Consider the following 13,811-nt stretch of genomic DNA (forward strand, 5'->3'; position numbering starts at 1 on the left):
TAAGTTGTTGAAACTGAGGATCCCCTCAACCTCAACTCTTATATATACTAGGTCCAAGAAAGCTTTTTGAGAATAAAGCATGCCTAAGATCTATCTTTAGTAACTTCTTAAATCATCTAAAGCCTCCTAGAACCTTCTAAGACCTCCTATGACATTCTAGAACTTTCTTAGAATCTTTCAAAATCTTTTGGAACCTCTTAGAACCTTCAAGAGCCTTCTTAGAATCTATTGGTACTTTTTAGAATCTTCTAGAATCTTCTAGATTCTTCTTTAGTCATATGTCTATGACAATTGTACAACTTTTTGGCATCGACTTTGGATTTTTTTCATATATATGGGGATAGTGTTTTTATGGTTGGCATTGGTGATGCATGAAATTTCTATTCTAAAAGTATTGACAAGTTGATGAAAACCTATAATAGTTACAAATCTATTTTCACTTTTGCCAAGTGTAGCATCTATGATTTTTTTTTTTATTTCAAACAACTTAATAAATTTATAAGTCAAATTAAAAGAAGATAATCTACAACTTCTAATATCGAATGAAAATTTCTACAAAGAAGGGTGATTCACTCTCTTTATGAAAAAAATAGTATTAAAAATCTAAATTGTTTCTATAATATTTAAAATATAATAATAAAAGTGATATAATTTACTTAGTTTTAAAATAAGATAAGAAAAATGAATTAGTACTCTTGTTAACTTGTTAAGGATATGAATCTCAAAAAAAGAAAGTATTAATATATTTTTGTGTCACTTGAAAAGACTAAAAAATCACTCAAAAATGATAATATATTGAATTAGAATGGCTATTACTAAAGACAAGAAGATTAAAAAGTTTTGAAACAAGACTAAGGACTAGAAAGGCGTTGACAAGAGTGAAGAAGGCTTTATTATTGCTTCCATATAAACTTTTTAATTAGGAGCTACGTAGCAATATTCTATAGGAATTTCAACACATGTTGACTTTATAAGACATATCTTAACTTACAAGAGAAGTTTTCTATAAGTACATTGTCATATTACTTGAAGTCTTATTTAAGAGTTCACCGAATACCTGACTGTGGAAGGTAGAATGGAAATTGTAACAATAAAAACTTAATTCTAATAGAATATTAAATAAAATTTAATTAAACCTTAATAATACTAAATAAGCTTTAATTAAATTCAAAAGAAATCTTTAAAATATTACAAAAGAAATAATAAGAAATCTTAAAGGAGTTGAAAGAAAATCCACAATAAATCTTAAAAGAATCCTCAAGAAGTCCTAAAATATATTAGAATAATCACAAATATATCTTAAATAAATCTCAATCAAGTTCTAATTTAATCCTAATTGAAACTTTAATGGACTTTAATCAAATATTAAATAAATCCTAAATCCTAAATTAAATCCTAAATCAAATCCTAGACAAATCTTAAATCCTAAATTAAACTCTAAATCAAACCTTAGACAAATCCTAAATCCTAAATCCTAAATCAAACCTTAGATAAAATTCTAGACCCTAAATCAAATCCTACATCAAATTCTAGATAAATTCTAAATCCTAAATTAAATCCTAGATAAACCCTAAATCCTAAATCAAATCCTACATAAATCCTATATCCTAAATCAAATCCTAAACCAAATCCTAATCCTATTCAATTTAATTCTAGTATAATTTAGAACCTCAGTATCTATTAATTGAACCATTGATCTTGCTTAAAAATTTAGACACCTAGAGTCACTTAAAACAACTATGACTTTCCAAAGCTCTTACAAGCTACTAACATGTGTGGCACATGGTTAACTTATTGACCAAGTTTCTAACCTATCAATCAAGTATAAACACATGTAAAATCAAAGCAATATCTATGAAGCTTCTAAGAAATTTCTCTATAAGATATTATGAAATTAATCTATTTTTACTTACTTCTACCTATTCATATCACCTAGATAAAAATTACAGTAAATATATATTCGTGATACACTTTCAATTCCCTCAAAATTAATGCTAAAAAAAACCCTATCAAGTCTGCTCCTAAATCCCACTCTTTAATTTGCCAAAGAATCCCCCAGTTGCTGTTTGTGCTTATTTTTGTTTCTTGTGATTTGATTTCGGCCCAAGTTGATAACCGGTCCTTTTTAGGTATCAAATTTTGCCCATTTGAGTTAATTTTTATTTAAATCAACTTCTTACTTTTTCTTACATATTCTCATATTCTTTATTTTTCTAATCTATCTTGTTTTGCCTTAATTATGGCCTTACAAAGTATATAAAAGCCTACTTTATAAAAAGGTAGCATTTAAATCTTTAGTTCTACTTTCTTTTCGACTATTGTCTATTTTCTAAAATAATTTACTATAATATTTGAGGTAAGATCTTCCATAATATAATAGATTCTTCACTCTTTTCTATTAGTCATGTTACATCATGGCAATGCCACAAAATTAGCTTGTTCCACAAGCTCTCAATACGTATAATATGTGACTAACTTGTTGACCAAGTTTTGAACCTACCAATCAACTACAAATATGTATAAAATCAAAACCTCATCTATAAAGCTTCTAGGAAGTTTTTTTAAAAGTTATTATGAAATTAATTTATTTTTAATTTATTTTTATCTAATCATATAGATAATTATTAAAATAAATATGTATGTTCATGACATGTTACAAATAGGAATACATCATAAACTTTATTTTTTAGCATTTTATATAAAAATATTTTAGCAATTTAGATCAATTATGAGATTCATGACAAAAAAAACTTCTTATGATTGTTGATTCATTTAAAGAATAATATTATTATTTAGAAGGTACTTTTAATTTAATAATTATTTATATAAATCACAAAAATTTTGAATAATTTATATAAACACATGTTTTGAATTATTGCAAAGTTTATTAGAACATGTCCATATCAAAATATATACTCAATATTATTTATTGGCTAAAAAAATAACTAGGTTTGTAAAATGCCTTCTTAAATCAATCTTATTTTGTACCAAAAGAAAAAGATGTAGCTTATAATCAACAAAAAAAAAATTTTTTTTGAAGCTATTTTTTTATTTTATTTTTTATCTTCAAGCAATAAAATCAACATTAATATTGATTCAATCTATTTTGATCATGTTCATTTAAGTATGTCCTCAAATCCTCTTATGCATATTAAAAACTTAAGAAATCATGATAATTTTAAATTTGTATTCAAATATAATCTTCTTTATTATAAAGAATGCTTATATATTCTAAAAGATAAAAAATACTTAAATGTTCTTTAAGCTTGTTACAATTTTTTAATTTTAGGAAATTTTAGATACAACAAGCTATTAGAACTAATCTCAACAAGTTTTTGGTGACTTCAAATATCAAAGTTATTTAAAGAAGTTGTACAATTGTATAAAATTTGTGCAAGATAAAAATCTTATTCTTAATCCTACAAACTTCTTCAGCTATTGTTTATATCAAAACAAACATGGTCTTATATTTTTTTTTGATTTTATTGTAGACCTTTAATATCAAGTTTTTATGATTCTATAATGCTGATAATATATTTTTTTATTAAAATAACATATTTTGTAATATACACAAAATTATCACAAATAAAAAAATAATTAGATTTCTTGACAACATTTATTGCTATTATGAAATGTTAAGAAATATTATTTTAAATGGAAAGACTCAATAAGTATCTAAAATTTAAAGTTTTTTTTAAGTTATTAAAGGTAGACATAAAACTGTATTTAATCTTATATATTCAAATTAATGAATAAATAAAGAAAATAAATCAAGTAATAGAATAGTATTTATAATATTCTATTAACTATGGTTAAGATAATTGAATAATTCTTTTTCTATAGGAAATTTTTTCCTATAATAATATAGTATATTCTTCTATTCAATAATTATCTTTTAATGCTAAATATGGTTATTATTTATAATTTGATACTTTTGACTTTACAAAATTTAATAAATTTTTGAAAAAATATTTGAAAAAAGTATATTAGAACTACATATAAAAATGAAGACATAATTAAATGAAGCTCATGAATAATTGAAATTCAATGCAAATGTCTATTGCAAAAAATAACTAAACTTCCACATTGGTATAAAGAAACTTATACAGTTATAATATCAAGATTATTTTCTTTTCTAATAAATTAAATTATTATAGGCTTAGATTATTTCTTATTTATAAAAAAATAAATTTAATTGAATATTGGTTATACCTACCAAAATATATGAAGATCCATTCTATTTTCTTCTATCTTTTTTTAAGCCATATAAAATAATAGATATATTAGTAAGAAGATAGTTGCTTCTTCTTTTTATAGAAGTAAAAAAAAATCAAGATTTTAAAGTACAAAAGATCTTAGATTTAAGGCACTCCCAAAATAATTTAAAATAATTTGTAAATTTTTACAAATATGATATTTATGAACTTATATAAAAGCTATTCAAGAATCTTGCAAATGCATTAAAGAAGATTAGAATTTTTCATCAACAACATCTATCAAAAACAAAATAAGGAATTAAGATATCAATTTTTATAAATTAAAAGAGATGCAAAAAATATATATATTTTATCTTTTATTATTATTTATAGTTTTTTTATATTTATGATAAAAAATCAACAACCAATAAATTCAACTTAAAAATTATTATTTGTTGAGTTATCATAAGAGCCACTGAGATTGTCACAACCTTTAAGACAATGTAATAGAAATTAAGGTCTTTAAAAATGACATATTCTTCTTTAAATAAATAAAAAAAATACAATAAGTTTGATATCATGACCTTGGTAGAGACTCTTGATGTTTGAAGATATTATTAAAGACAAGAACCACTTTTATTAGTATTATTGATGATTTGTTTGAAGGACTTTTGAAGGCCCTAATGATGATCAAATAATAGGATGATCTTCTTGCCATGGTATAGAACATTATCAATGGTAAAAAAGACCTATCTACTATCTTGAAAGAAAAAAAAATCAAAGTATGTCAAAATAAAATTTAATATATCTTGAACTTCTTCAATTATAATTACCACTCTTTATAGAACTTATTCCTAGAAGAGAAAATAATATCACAATATCATATTACATGTTGTCTTACTTGAAAATGCATGGACTTTTAGTTATATAAGATAAACTTTTTATTTTGTAAAAAATATATATATATATATATATAATAATAATTCTAATAAAATCCTAAATAAATTTCAATTAAACCTTGATAATTCTAACTAAATTTTATTCAAATTCTAAAGAAATGTTTTTTAAATCTTAAAATAATCATTAAAAAATCTTAATAAAAATCTAAAGAAATTATAGAGTAATCTTAAAGAAAAATTAGTGATATTTTAATTAAATTCTAATAAATCTTAATATAAATCTTAAAAATATTAAAAAATCCTAATAAAATACTAATTAAATTTTAATTAATTCCTACAACAATCTTAAAACCTCAATAACTATTGATTGAGCTATTGATCTTGTTTACAAAGTTTGTACATATATCAATCTATATATCAATTATAAGTAATTTTTATCATTCAATTTATAATAATACTGACAAATTTCTCAAAAATATGAATCATTTTTTATTTTTTAAAATTCCAAATCATCTAAAATAACTTTGATCTTGTAAAGCTCTTGAAAATTCAATATTAATTGAAATTACTTCAAACCAATAGTCAAATAATTTTTATCAAGTTTTTTTTATGATCTTTCTTTCTAATTAACAAAAGAACCTTATAATTGCTGTAGGTGTGTGTTTTTGTACCTTCGGATTTGATTTCAATCCTAATTTATAGCTAGTCCTTTTTGGATATTAATATTTAGTTTTTTTAGATAATTTTTGCTAGAAGCTACTATATACTTTTATCTTTAGTTGCTTATATTATTATTTTTGCTAAACTTATTTTTTTATTTTTTTTTTTGTGATCTAAAAAAAAAGTAAGATTTATTTTTTATAAAAGATAGCATTAACACTAAATATTTTTATTATCTTCCTATCTTTTTACTTATGATTCGATAATACATGTTTTAATTAAGATCATCTATAATATAATTCATATTTTTTTCTTTCAATCAATAATTATATTGTAATAGAATAATGGACATCAATGTTGATATCAACAATTAGAATGAGAAGAATAATTAGATAGAAGTATGTAAAAGTACGTTAATATAATAATATCTTGGTGAAAATCTTTTTAGAAGTTTACAAACATAGATTCAATTCTATAAGTTGTGAAAAATTAGTAGGCTGAAAACTTGGGCAACAAGTTGATCACATATCACATATGTTAACCACTTGTTTTACAAGTTGGCCACATGTTGCATATATTGGCCTTTTGTAGTAGAAGTTGAGTACTTGATATACATGTTAGACACTTCACTTGCAAGTCATTCTTAAAAGCTTCATAGAATCATTTTGAATGACTTAAAAAACGTTGATATATATCTTGTTAGTTAGATAGTATATATAAAGATAAAAATAAGATCTTCTTTACTATTTTAATATCTTTTTTGTTTCTAATCTAATTTTAAGGATCTCTAGTCTTCTAATCTTTAGTAATAGCCTTGTTAGTTCTTTCTTGAATATACATTTTTTTCATTTCTTTCTATCATCCTTCTAATATATATCTCAATTTTTTAATTTATATTCTTTAAATTTTTTACCTTGATAATATATACTTTATTAATAGTTTCTAAATCATTACTAATATCAATTAAATATCAAATAATATTTTAAAAAATATTTATAAGTTCTTAAAATAAACTTCTCAATCTCTAATAAAATTTAATAAAATTTTAAAAAATTGTATCCAAATTTTAACTAAATCCTATTTAATTTTTTTTAAAATCTAAAATAATCTTAATAAAATCTAAAATAAACCTTCAAAAAATTATAACTAAGTTCTAACCAATTTTAAAGAGGCTTTTTCCAAATTATAATAAAATTCTAGAAATTTTTTTTATTAAACCTTAATCAAATCTTTATCAATTTTAAAGAAATTTTAATCAAATTTTAATTCTAATCATTTAAAATAAATCTAAAAATAAATGAAAATCTTTTTAATATCTAATCAATTATTTATTTTATTTAAAATCTTGTAAAATATTTAAAATCTTAATTAATGATAAGCATAAGATTTTGAAACGAATTATATAAATCAATTAAAAAAAAATTAAATATTTTTCTTGAAAAATATATAATTTAATTTTCTGGACTTGATGTCGAACTTTTAATTGAAATATTTTCCTTTTAAACATTCAAATTCTTTTAATAAAAGCATTGATACTATTATTTATTAATTTAATATTTTTTTATCAATTTTTAATTTAAAAATTATTAAAATTTTTAAAAACTTATCATAGGTATTTATATTTATTCTAATAATTATTTAAATTATATGAATAGATAGAAGTAGGTAAAAATAAAAAATATATATATATATATTATCTTATAAAAAAGCTTTTTAGAAGCTTCATATATATCTATAGGTGATTGGTAGGTTAAAAAATTAGCCACATTTTGTACCTGTTGGCCACTTGTGATATAAATTGGATATGTAGTATACATATAGGAAGCTTATCTTACAAATTAGACATGTGTCTTATAAGCTAAACATATGTTGGAGATCTTATGGAACATTGCAATCTAGCTCCTAATTAGATAGTATATATAGAAGTAAGAATTAGTCCTTTTTTAATCTTATCACTTCTTTTCTTACTTCTAGTTTGGTTTTAAGAATTTTTTAGTTTTAAATTTTTTTTAATCATTGGTTATAATATCAAAGACAACAACTCAATGAAAATAAACAACTAAGTGAGACTTTTCTCAAAGAAGTATGATAAAATAGAAATAAAGAAATATATATATTAAAAAGAAACTGAAATGACTATTGTCAAAAGATAAAAAAACTAAAAACTCTTGGATCTAAACTAGAGCAAGAAAGGAATTGACAAGAGTGAAAAACGCTTCAATCTTCTCTCTATATATACTATCCACATAAGAGATATGTGGCAATATTCTATAGGACCTCCAACATGTGTTGACTTTACAAACCACATGTCTTAACTTACAAGGCAAGTTTTCTATGTGTGTACTACATAATTAGCTTGTTTTAAAAGCTACCTATACATGTGACATGTGGCTAACTTTTTGATCAAGTTTCTAAGCTAAAAATCAACTATAAACACATATAAAGTCAAAACTATGTCTATGAAGCTTCTAAAAAGTTTCTTTAAAAGAAATTATGAAATTAACTTATTTTTATCTATTTTTATTTACTTCTATCTAATCATATCGGTAATTATTAGAGCAAGTATGTATGTCCATGATATTATCCTCCTTTCTAGGGACAAGTTCCACAAGGCGTGGTCATCATATGTTGAAAAAATCTAAGATGCAATAAATGGTGATTGTCACATATTCTGATCTTTTTTTTCTTTGATGATGGTTGATAGGTCCTTTCAACCATTGATAATGTTCTATAATAGGAAAAAAAGACCACTTTGTTATTTGATCATTGTTGAGGCCTTCATAACTTCAAATAAAATATTTGGAATATTATCAAGTGTTATTCTTATTTTTAATAAAATCACTAAACATTGAGAGTTTCTTCCAAAGTTGTGATATCAAACACATTATATTTCACTATGTATTTGAAGAAGAACATGTTGTTCTTAAGAATCTTCATCTCAATTATATTAATTTGAAGGTTGAAACAATCGCAATGTCTCATCTAACAAGTCAACAAATAATAGCTCTTAAGTTGAATCCGCTTGTTGTTGATTCTCCATCTCTTTAGTATGACAATATATACAAAAGCTACAAACAAAGATAAAAGGGAGAATATTATCTTTTCTTGATCTTATTTCTTTTATAGCAAAGATTTGTTATTCTTCATCTAAATTTTGATGGATGTAATTAATAAAAAGTCTCTACCTTCTTTATTTTATTTAAAAGATTTTTTTTTAGATTCCATATACATTCACTATTATCATATCTACACTAATGAATAAGATATTCTAACCTATTTTTATACCTTCTTGAGTATAATACTTTTTACACTTCAAACTTTTCATTATTCTCTATTACTATAGGATGAGGTGGCACCTATTTTATTTTTGATATGTTCATTATCTTATATGGTTTAAGAATAGATATTGTCACGGACCAAAAATACAAACAAGAAATCTAAACAAGAAGTTCAAGAAGAAATGACAAGAACTAGATTATCAGATGAGTACAAGAGCAACGCCAAGAGAATTGAGCTAGAGCTTCAAGAGATGTGTTGTCGAGACTGAAGAACTCTTCAGCCTCGACTCCTATATATACTACTGGCCTATGGTTCTAAGGAAGCGCATCAAGAAGCTTTCCAAGAACTATGAAGCTTCTTGAGCAACTACCCAAGAGCTAGGAAGCTTCTCAAGTAACTTCTTAGAATCTACTAGAATATTCTAAGAATCTTCTAGAGCCTTCTAAAGGAATCTTTAGGGAATCTTTAAAGAATATTCTAAGAGAATATTCAAGGAATCTTCTGCAAGTTTCTAGAGACTTCTTTCTAGAAGGTTCTAGAAACTTGTCTCTAGAAAGGTCTAAGGACTATGTCCCTAACATCACCTCCTCCTTTAGCTTCGAGGTCTCCGAGAAGCAATGTTATCGTTAGTCAATACCAACGCAAGAAAATGAAGATCTGTCGCATAACCTCTGCTATGAACTCCAATTGTTGTTCACGAAGCAAGTGATTCAATGGTCCTTGAAGCCAACGGTAGTGGCCCACGCCTTCAACTTCTGACCAAGCATGAACCTCCGTGTCTTCATTGTGAAATTGTCCTGCAAACACTCCTTCTGGCTGACCATTGTAGGCAGGCTCGACCTCAAATACAATCACCAACGATCTGTTGCTCGGAATCCTTCGACGTCGTCGTGGTGCAAGTGATTCTTCATCTCGCGGTCGTCTTCGTGAGCTAGTTGCTTGAGATGACATGACAAGTGTAGTATCCTGGCTATCTATATTCAAAGGCTAAAACAATAAGAACAAACTTGGGCTACTAACAAAGTTCTACGCTATCTTGGAGAGAATGACTACATCAACTATGGATTTTGGTGGTGCTCTCTCCTCTTTTCTGTTTTCTGGATGAACAAGCTTCAGTAAGAAGCTATCGTCGAACCAGCTTGGGTTTCTCAAGATATCGTCGATGAAACTCCTGTACCTTTTGCGGCGCATTCGCGAGATTTTCGACAGGCTCCGATATTCGTTCATTAATATCGTAACCGCTCCAATGCACAAAGTATTCTAATTTACCCCGTCTTTGCCGTGAATCCAAGACCTTTTCCACCTCGTATTCTTCGTGGTTCTCTATTTCTATGCTAGGTGGTGGACATTGTACTCTTCCAGGAAAAGACGATTCTCGATAAGGCTCCAACAAAGAAACATGAAAGACAGGATGTACCTTCATAGTAGCTGGTAACTCCAGACGATACGCTACAGGATTGATCTGCTTCTGGATAACAAATGGTCCCAATCTCCGATAGTTCAATTTGTCACATGGCCGCTTGGTCTTAATATTTCGTCGAAGCAGCCAAACTTTGTCTCCAATCGTGAATTTAGGTGTCTGATTCCGAAATTTGTCCGCGGATGCCTTGTAAGATTCTTGGGCAGTTTGCAATTGAAGCTTCAATGTAGTTTGAAGCTGCGAAAGCTCCTTCACCAATCCTTCAGCTGCCGGATTGTTAATCGTTGACGAACTCCATAAGTCAAGCTTCGAATGGTATCCATAATTAGAAAAGAATGGCGTTTGTTGAGTTGACGCATGAAGGGTGTTGTTATATGCGAACTCGGCTAGCGGTAGATATGCGACCCAATCATCTTGTTGATAGTTGATGGTGCAACGTAAATATTGCTCTAAAACTTGATTCACCCGTTTTGTTTGGCCATCCGTTTGAGGATGAAATGCCGAAGAAAGCTTGATATCCACCTTTAATATTTCAAAAAGAGATTTCCAAAACTTTGACACAAACTGGGTTCCTCGATCCGATACGATATCATCTGGTAGACCATGATATCGATACACATTATCAAGAAAGAGTCTTGCTGTGTCTTCGCTTGACGATGTCTTCTTGCAAGGGACAAAATGCGCCATCTTTGTAAGCCGGTCTACGACAACAAAAATGCTGTCAAATGAATTCGATGGTGGTAGATCCGTAATAAAGTCCATGGAAACCGAAGACCATGGTCGACGCGGAATAGGCAATGGCTGTAGAAGTCCATAAGGCCGATGTCGAGGGTTTTTGGATCTTGAACAAATGTCACAAGATACAACAAAATCTTTCACATCCTTTCACATTTGAGGCCACCAAAAATCGCGGGAAATAAGTTCCAAGGTCTTATTGAATCCAAAATGTCCCGCAGTTGGAAAGTCATGACGAGATTGAAGAACTCGGAGTCGTGTTGGCCCTTTTGGGATATACAACCACTCTTCGAAATATACTAGATCTCCTTCCATCTTGAATTTATCATCACTAGCATGTTGCTTGATATCAAGGGTTAGAGAATCTTCAATGGTTGCGGCCTGTACCTGGTCGAGGAAGTCAGCATCAATTGGTACAATAGTTGCGTTGAGCCGAAATTTCTCTGGCTTCAACAATGTCATGCACTGTTGATCAAATGCTGCATCTCCAGCCTTTGGCGCGAGATATGATCTCCTTGATAATGCATCGGACAACCCTTGTTGCTTCCCAGGCCGATAAGTAATAACAAAATCGAACCTGGATAGCGACATACTCCACCGAGCTTGACGCCGATTCAAAACCCGAGCCGACATAAAATACTCCAAATTCTTGTGATCCGTATATATGGTCACTGGATGTGCAGTTCCTTCGAGAAAGTGGCGCCACTCTTGGAAAGAATCTACTATAGCAAGGAGTTCCTTATCGTGGATCTCATAGTTGATCTCAGCAGCAGAGAATTTTCGAGAATAGAACGCAACTAGATGGAGCTTCTCATCTACGCCCATCTGTGAAAGTACAGCTCCCAAAGCAAAATCTGAAGCATCTGTCTCCAAATAAAAGGCCTTTGTAAAGTCCGGATGTACCAAGATTGGAGCTGTAGTAAATACCATCTTCAAATCTTGAAATGCTTTTTCTGTGATAGGTCCCCATTCGAGCTTGTTCTTACACGTTAACCGAGTGAGGGGGGCAGCAACTTGAGAATAATTCTTGATGAAGATCCGATAGTAGTTAGCAAATCCAAGAAAACATTGTACGTCCCTAACCGTCTTCGAAACTTCCCAAGACATGATTGCTTCCACCTTCTTTGGATTCATCTTCAAGCCTTCCGTAGTCGCGATGAATCCCAAAAACTCCATCTCAGTTTGGTGAAATAAGCACTTCTCCAATTTGGCATAGAGTCCTCGCTCCCGTAGTTTTTTGAGTACCAGACGAACGTGCTTCTCATGTTCTTCCTCGTTCTTAGAAAATATCAAAATATCATCTAGATAGATGACAACAAAATCGTGTAGATGCTCTCGAAAGATGTCATTCATCATGTGTTGAAAGACCGCTGGAGCATTAGTAAGACCAAATGGCATGACATTGTATTCAAAATGGCCATACCTTGTTCAGAACGCTGTCTTCCATTCATCTCCTTCTTTAATTCGCACAAGGTTGTAAGCTCCCCTTAGGTCAATCTTTGTAAAGATCCTTGCACGCCCAAGTTGTTCTAGAAGACCAGAGATCAAAGGCAGTGGGTAGCGATTCTTTTTTGTCACCTTGTTGAGACCTCGATAGTCCACGCACATCCGTAGTGAGCCATCCTTCTTCTTCACAAATAAGATTGGTGCCCCAGCTGGCGACTTCGAATGATGGATGAAGTTCTTGGCTAGATTCTCGTCAATGTACTTCCGCAACTCAGTCAACTCCGTCTGCGACAAATTGTAGATTGGTCCAAAAGGTGGTTGTGCTCCTTCTTGCAATTCAATGGCACAGTCATAGGGTCGATGCTCTGGCAGCATATCAGCATTCTTCTTTTCAAGGACATCTTTGAATTCTTCATACTGCTTTGGAATAACCAAAGTCGGAGTTGCATCTTCTCGAGTCGGAGTTGCGAAGATGACAAGAGGTGTATTTTGCTTGGCTTCCTTCATGAAAGCCCTTGCACCTATAAACAAGGATTTGTTTCTAGACATTGACTTGGCAGATTCCACCTTCAAGGAGTTTGTTGGAAATGTCACTTTCCGCAACTTCCAATCTATCAATGGATTATATCTATCAAGCCAAGATAGTCCCAAAATGATAGGACATGAAAGGGTCTTGATAACATTAAACACAATATTACTCTCATGGTTTTCAAGACGTACCTTCAATGGTTTAGTTTCATGGATAATATTGCCCGAAGACAATGGTCGTCTGTCTATGACTTCTACATGGACAGGCTTAAGTTTCTTTACAAGAGAAATATTGTGAAGCTTGGCAAACTCTTCATCTATAAAGCAAGCGGATGCACCCGAGTCTAATAAAGCATCGACTTGTAGTTCTTGAATACCCAGATGTAAAGGTACCATAAAACAATCTGAAGGTTGAGCTGAGAGAAAGGGACCTTGATTAATTTTAGATGTTGAGATGTCCAACCGCACGGTCCCTATTGTGGTTGGGCGTCCTTGTTTTCCTGCATGCTTGTACTCCTGAGTCTTGTTGTTTGAGGCTTCTGTTTCTTCCGACAATCTACAGCTTTATGGCCCGCTTCTCCGCAATATAAACACAAGTTTTGTTCAAACTGTCGCTTCCTTTCGTCAGCTGTGAGGGGTTTGAAACGT

The sequence above is a fragment of the Physcomitrium patens genome, chromosome 6 (genome assembly GCF_059467195.1).
Source record: "Physcomitrium patens ecotype Gransden chromosome 6, ASM5946719v1, whole genome shotgun sequence".
Taxonomy (NCBI): domain Eukaryota; kingdom Viridiplantae; phylum Streptophyta; class Bryopsida; order Funariales; family Funariaceae; genus Physcomitrium; species Physcomitrium patens.